This window comes from Chrysochloris asiatica, unplaced genomic scaffold (genome assembly GCF_000296735.1).
Source record: "Chrysochloris asiatica unplaced genomic scaffold, ChrAsi1.0 scaffold00170, whole genome shotgun sequence".
NCBI lineage: Eukaryota > Metazoa > Chordata > Mammalia > Afrosoricida > Chrysochloridae > Chrysochloris > Chrysochloris asiatica.
In genome coordinates this window covers 6,278,330-6,284,501 of record NW_006408688.1, presented here as the reverse complement: position 1 = coordinate 6,284,501, position 6,172 = coordinate 6,278,330, and positions in this window count along the sequence as shown.

Below are 6,172 nucleotides of genomic sequence, written 5' to 3'. Positions count from 1 at the left end.
TGTTTCATTCTGTTATGCATATGGTAGCTATGGGTCGGTACTGACTCAATGGCAGCTAACAACAACAGCAAGAAGATATTATCCCAAGAGCAAGAAGGACAGGAAGCTGGGATGTCACTCAGCCATCAAGATCATGCTTGATTGTTTTGCTTCCTTGCTCATAAATATATGCTTACAAAATTTGGTTGAGACTTGCTTTTTACTATAATATGCAAATATTGGTGTGTAGGTCTCACTTACAACTGACCTAAATTTTTTGGTAGTTGTTGTTGTTCGGTGTCATTTAGTTGATACCAACTCATACAGACCCAATGCACAACAGAATGAAACACTGCCCAGTCCTGGGTCAACCTCACAATTGTAGCCATGCTTGAGCCCATTGATGCTGCCACTTTGTCAACCGCTAGAGAATCTTCCTCTCTTTTTCTGACCCTCCACCTTACCAAACATGATATCCTGCCTCATCGACTGGTTCCTACTGACAATATGTCTGAAGTATGAGAAATGAAGTCTGGCCATTCTGGCCTCCAAGGAGCACTCTGGCTGCACTTCTTCCAGCACAGATCTGTTGGTTCTTTTGGAAGCCCATGGTACTTTCAATATTCTCCTCCAACATCATAAATCAAAAGTATCAATTCTATAATCTTCCTTATTCACTGCCCAACTTTTGCATGCATATGAGGTCAGGTGTACCTTAGTCCTCAAGCTGACATCTTTGATCTTCAACACTTTACAAAGGTCTTGTGAAGCAGATTTGCCTAATGCAATAAATCATTTGATTTCTTGACTGCTGTTTCCATGAGTGTTGATGGTTGATCCAAGAAGAATGAAGTCCTTGACAACTTGAGTCTTTTCTCCATTGATAAGAATGTTGTTTATTGGGACAGTGGTGAGGATTTTTATTTTCTTTACATTGATATTCAATCTGTACTGAAGTCTGTGCTCTTTACTCTTCATCAGTAAGTATTATTATAGAGTACCTTACAGGTGTGAATGGCTTGAGTCAACCATTTTATTTATCTTTCTTTAGCTGGCAATAAGCATAATATCTGACATAGCAAGTACCTAATAAATACTTTATAGTTCTCAGTTAAACTATATATATATATATATATACACATACATACATATACAAGGAGCCAAGGAGCTCTGGTAGCGTAGTGGTTATGAATTGGGCTGCGAACCTCAAGGTCGGCAGTTTGAAACTACCAGTGGTTCCACAGGAGAAAGATGAGGTTTTCTGCTTCCGTAAAGATTTACAGCCTCAGAAACCCTGTACAGGGTCTCTAGGAGTTGGAACGGACTCCACAGCACCGAACAACAACAACAACATACATATGTATATATATATCCAATTCTATTGCCTTTGACTGCTTTATAAAATTATATAATATGTGTGAGGGTTTTAAGTGGAGTAGTGATAATCAGGTTTGAATAACATACTTTCATTTATATAGCAATCTCATTTGGGGGATCGTTGGACAAAAATCATTAATAGTAGCAGTTAATGAAGTGATCACTTCAGTTGAAATGTATTTTAAATGAAAATAGAAATATATTAAATATAATGCTGATACATATGTTTCATGGGATTTTTATATACCCCCCAACAAAACAAAAACAAGCAAACAAACAAACAAAAAACACTATGCAATACCATTATCGTTGCATTCCATACAGACCAAACAAAATCAGCTGGTGGTAATGCATGGTACACTAATTTACAAATGGTAGTGTTCATTTTTCAAGACTGTCAAGAAAAGATTTCTATATTTCTAAAGAAATTATAAGCCTAAAGAGTTCTTACATTGGTCGTTTGTCACTAGAAACATTCTACACAATGAATAGACATTACAGGTTGTTAAGCATCTCCAGGAACATTGCTCATTGAAATTTGCTGGAAAAATGATTGAATGTTATTTAAGTAGAACTTTACATGCAATAAATAGTACATTTGCAGACTGCTGAGAAAATTGATGAAAAGGATAATGTTCTGTTTTGGACTCTAAACAAAAGACAATCAATTAGTAGGACCAGTTTGAATAATGTGAAAGAAACAGCACCTAGAAACTGTTCTGCTGAAAAATTGGGCCCAGGATGAAATAACTGCTTTTGCATTAAAAAGATTTATGGCTTGGCATAAACACAGCACAAAAGGGAATTAAGAACTGAATCCATTTCTGGACCCACGTCATTCCACAGAGCTGCATTTCTCAACTGCTCGCTTTCTTTTCACTGCCCTGTCTTTATTATGGACTGCATTTCAATATCCTATTTTGTTTATAACCACACTCTGGCCAAACTTTAAGTTGGCCTCCCCAGCAAAGATTTAATGTGCTCTAAAGAGAGATCATTAATAAGAAACTTAAGAGATAGCACTATTGATTTTTGAAACTAGCATTTACTGTGCAATGTCATATAGTGAGTTACTGGGTAAGACTTTCATTTTACAGGTGATGGAAATGAGTGGGTTTTGATAATGGCGTTTTTACATCATGAGCCATCATACTTTTTCTGGAAAGGTCCAAAATAGCAAATATTTTAGGCTCTGTAAGTCATACAGTCTCTGCCACAATTCAACTCTGCTGGACACAGTCAGAATAGACATTTATGTCATGAATTGACTTGTGTTTCCCCCAAAATATGTTTCAACTTGCTTGTACCATAATCATCAGTGATTTGGCAGATATGTGATAATGCCCATGATGTGCTCTGATGTGATAAACCATTAAGAGGAGTCAGGGTGGGATACATCACCCAACACTCATGGAAGTAACAGTCAAGAAATCAAACAACATATTACACTAGGCAAATCTGCTGCACAAGACCTCTTTAAAGTGCTCAAGAGCAAAGATACCAGTTTGAGGACTAAGGTGCCCCTGGCCCAAGCCATGGCATTTTCAATAGCTTCATATGCAAGTGAAAGTTGGGAAATGCATAAAGAACACCATAAAAGAATTGATGCATATGAGCTATGATGTTGGAGAAGAATATTAAGAGCACCATAAACTGTCAGAAGAACAAACAAATCTGTGTTGGAAGAATGCTAGAATGCTCCTTTAGCATAAGGATGGCAAGACTTTGTGTCTCATTATTAGACTTTGTGTCTCATAATATAGACATATTATTAGGAGGTACCAGGTCCTGGAGAAGGACATTATGCTTGGTGAGTGGAAGGTCAGAAAAAAGAGGAAGACCCCCAATGAGATGGATTGACACAGTAGCAGCAGCAATAGGCTCAAACATAACAACAATTGTGAAGATTGTGCAGGACTGGGTAGTATTTCATTCTGTTGTGCATAGGGTTGCTATGAATCAGAACCAACAACATCTGACAACAACAACATCACCCATAATCCCACCTTGACCATGATTAGATGTCTGGTAGACTCTAAAGACTATAGCATGCAACACCTTTTACAAGAGATGAAAGAGGAGAGATATGAGCAGAGAAAGAGGGACCCTCTCTTACCAAGAAAGATGAGCCAGTAGTGGATTGCATCCTTTTCATCAAGTTTCTGCCCTGTGAAGATCCTAAATCCAGGGAACGATTAATGTAAAGATAACAGAGATCTCCAAGGAATGCTGTTCCTTCAGATGCTGAAAAGAGACAAGAACTTTTTCCTAGAGCCAGTAATCTGAATTCAGACTTCCAGCCTCCTAAAATATGAGACAATACATTCTGTTAGTCAAAGTCATCCAATTGTGATATTTCTGTTAAGCAACAGTAGATAACTAAAAAAATACACAAATAACTGCCGTTGCTGTTGTTAAGTGCTGTTGAGTTGATTCTGACTCATAGTGAACCTGTATAGGGTTTTTGGATTCTTGGTGTGGCACTGGAGGATCAGCACTGGACTTCAAACTACAAGATCGGCAGTTCAAACCCACTAGCTGCTACTTAGAAGTTGGATGCAGCATCACTGAGTCAAACCTGACTCAACAGCACTGAACAACAACATAGGGTTTCCAAAGAGCAGCTGGTGGGTTTGAATCACAGACTTTGTGGTTAGTAGTCCAGTGCTTATCCTACAGCACCACACCAGGATTATAAATATTTACTATAGACAATACATAAATGAATGGGTATGATTATATTCCAACAAATCTGTTTACAAAAAGAGAAGCAGTATCACTATTGAACAAGACTCACAAAAAGCAATCCGAGACTATGGATACAGATTTATAAAAAATTACTATCTCTTTAGTTACTGTACAGTCAATCCCAACTTTTGGGGATTCCTTGTGTGTCAAAATAGAGCTTGCTCCATTGGGTTTTCAATGGCAAATTTTTTAGGAGTAGATCAACAGGCCTTTCTTCTAAGATCTGGGCCTCCAACCTTTGTGTTTTCACCACATCATACAAGATTACACCAATCTTCTGTCAATGGAAGCTTGCATGGTGTTATGTTACAGAACATGATTCAGCAAGTCTATTAGACTAACACAGACTAGGATGAAAGTCCTGGTGATCTATTTCATAAATCAGTCAATAAAACTATAGAGTCACAATGGTTAGCTCAGCAACCAATCAAGGGGATGGCACATGATCATGAAGCATTTCATTCTGCTGTGCATGGGCTCACTATGAGTCAGGGGCTGACTCAATGGCTGTTAGCCTCAACAATTATCTCACAGATGATGATTTGTACTTTCATGTTATTTATATACTATCTATGCATGTGCACCTTGAGGACTAAGGTGTACCTGACCCAAGCCATGGTATTTTCAATAACCTCATATGGATGTGAAAGCTGGATATTGAATAAGGAAGATCATAGAAGAATTGATGCCTTTGAATTGTGGTGTTGGAGGAGAATACTAAAAGTGCCATGGACTGCCAAAAGAACCAATAGATCTGTTTTTGAAGAAGTGCAACCAGAGTGCTCCTTGGAGGCCAAGATGGCTAAGCTTCATCTCATACTTTGGACATGTTGTCAGGAGGGAACAGTCGCTAGAGACGGATGTCATGCTGGGTAAGATGGACGGTCAGGGAAAAAGAGGAAGACTCCCAACGAGATGGATTGGCCAGGTGGCATCATTGATGGCATCAAGTGTTGCGGCGGTAGTGAGGTTGGCCCAGGATCGGACATTGTTTCGGTCTGCTGTGCATGGGGTCGCTATGAGTCGGCACCTGACAACAACAACAACATGCATGTGCAGGGCCTTTATGAGTTGGAACTGCCTCAATGGCACTCAACAACATCGTAAATTTAATATTTGATATGAATATTCAAAACTCCCTCCTTTTCCTTTTGTTCTTTATTTCCTTCCTATTTAGTCTTATGCATTTTCATCAGTGCCTCCTAACCTTCAATAGTTGGTCAGATTGGATCGGTACACTTTAGTTAATGAATGATTTGGAATGCTCCTGTGAACTCTGGTGATTGTTACACCAGAGTCAAAGCCAAGAGGATAGACACATTTAATTTTTAACTGCCTTAACATATATCAGGTACCAATGAACATTCTGTTCTTCTCTTGCCCAAAGCCTGTGGATTAAAAATATATATATATTGTGTGTTGACTGACATTTTTAAAAACAGATCATCAGTCCCCCATGCAACAAATAATACACTTCATGATATTACAATGATTGCAATCCCTTCCATGGATAGTTAACAGTATTTATATCTATTTACATTAACCCTTGTACTCCTCCCTGTGTCTTCTACTACATTTAACTTTTCCTTGTGCCAATCTACCCCTTCTTGTGCATCATATGCCACAGCACCCATTAACATGTGTCTACCCTCTACCCAGTGAGTAATTTTTCCTTCCCTCCCACCCCTAATAATCATCATAGAATGTTTCTTTTAGCAAGAAAACCTATTCTTAACTTTTTACAACAGTGGCCTCATACAGTATTTGTCCTTTTGTGATTGACTTATTTCACACAGCATAATGACTGACTCGTCTGTCAGTTTGTCATACTGTGGTGGCTTGTGAGTTGCTGTGGTTGTAAAAGCTATGCCACAGGTATTTTAAATAACCAGCAGGTCACCCAGGGTGGACAGGTTTCAGATGAGCTTCCAGACGAAGACAGACTAGGAAGAAGGAGTAATGAACTACTTCTGAATAGGTAGTCACTGAAAGCCTTATGAATAACAGAGAAACACTGTCAGATATAGTGCCAGAAAATGAGCCCCTCAGGTTGAAAGACACTCAAAAT